Here is a 1,693-nt window from a genome sequence, read left to right on the forward strand (position 1 = left end):
TTACTTAACATTTCTGAGCCTTAGTTTCCTCATCTGTGAAATTAAGATAATAATAACACCTTTCTTACAGGGTTCTTGTGAGCATCAGGTAAGATCATGTATGTAAAGTGCTTTGAAAACGTAAAAACAGCAGTAATAATAACATAATAAATGTTTATAAATAAATAAACAATAATAAAATAAGCAGTAATAATAATAACAGTAATGACAATTAGTGCTGAAACAGGTCCTAACTTTTCCTTGCCTTAGCTGAGAGTGTTTGTGAGTTTCTATGACCAACAGAAATAACCAAACCAAATGACCAACCAAAATAACCAAGCATGTGGCCAGCCCTATGTAGATGAGCTTCTGGATTGAACTAATCTGGTCTTCAGAAGAAATAGCCCATCACTGGACTTGTTCTTGAAGTCTTTCTAATCGGACAGAATCTGCTAGACTTTGTCTTCTGCTGGAGGTCATGTCCCTCCTGAGGTCCCTTCAAGTTGTCTTAGGAGGACAACTGCTTTACCCCTTTATTTTTGCCACTTTCTATTCAGTTTGAGGCAATGTTCTATCTGTTGGTGGAGGAAATTTGGAGAGCCTGGAATTTTCTGACCTACTCTGCCATCTTCACAGAATCCCCTCCACCCTTACCCTTGCTAGTCAACTTTCCAAGACACAGGGATGACTTCATGCCACAAAAGGAAACAATGCAGTTAGATATCTCAATATCTGTACTCATGTGGACCAATTGGCTGATGATGAAGGTTTTCATCTGCATGTTGTAATAGTGTATATAAGCAAGTATTTTTCTTAGCACACTTTATTCTCCAAATACATTTATTTCTTTTGCAGTCTATCTTCATTGCTTAACTGCCTTCTCTCAAGTTGCTTAGGGCTTCTGGTGCAGAGAAGACAGGTTGATTAGCTTGATATGGAATTGACTTAAGATGAACAATGTATAATAATAAATGACATCCATAGAGTTAGTGCTTTAAAATTTGCAGAAAGCTTTAACACCTATTATCTTATTGGAGTCTCATGACCAGCCTATGAGGTAAATACTAAAGATATTTTGATCCCCTTTTATAGATGGGGAAATGGAAATTAGAAAGATCAATGGTTTGTGCATGGTCACATAAGTTATAAGTATCAGAAGTAAGATATGAATGCAGGTCTTCCTGATTGCAGATCTAGAACATTACCCACCATGCCTGGCAGCCTCTCTTGATAAAGAACTTGTCCGAAAAGGTAACAGGCTTGAAGGATCAATTTTTGACCTCTGAAAACCTGGCTTCAAGTTTCAGCCCAAAGAAAACATGGAAATAGCATTTAGGACCTTACCTTTGTAGACATGTATACACATATACACACGTGTGTATATACACAGGGTATAGGTAATGTATGTATATATGTACACATGTGTATGCACACACATATATGTATATATAGGTATAGGTGTGTATACACACACGCATGTATATGTATGTATGTGTGAGTGTGTGTGTGTGTGTGTGTGTGTGTACACTTTGCAGCTGCTGCCCTGCCTGATTTTAACTCCAAGGAACAAGATACTGCTGGTGTCCAATCCCAGCCCCAATTCCTGTCTCCTTTTGGGTGTTGCCTCCCTCTTTAGATTGTAAGCTCCTAGAGGATAGGGACTATCTTTCTTTACATTAATTGTTTCTTCAGCACTTAGCACAATGCCTGACAC

Source organism: Vombatus ursinus, unplaced genomic scaffold, assembly GCF_900497805.2.
Source record: "Vombatus ursinus unplaced genomic scaffold, bare-nosed wombat genome assembly UNPS02014784.1, whole genome shotgun sequence".
Classification (NCBI taxonomy): domain Eukaryota; kingdom Metazoa; phylum Chordata; class Mammalia; order Diprotodontia; family Vombatidae; genus Vombatus; species Vombatus ursinus.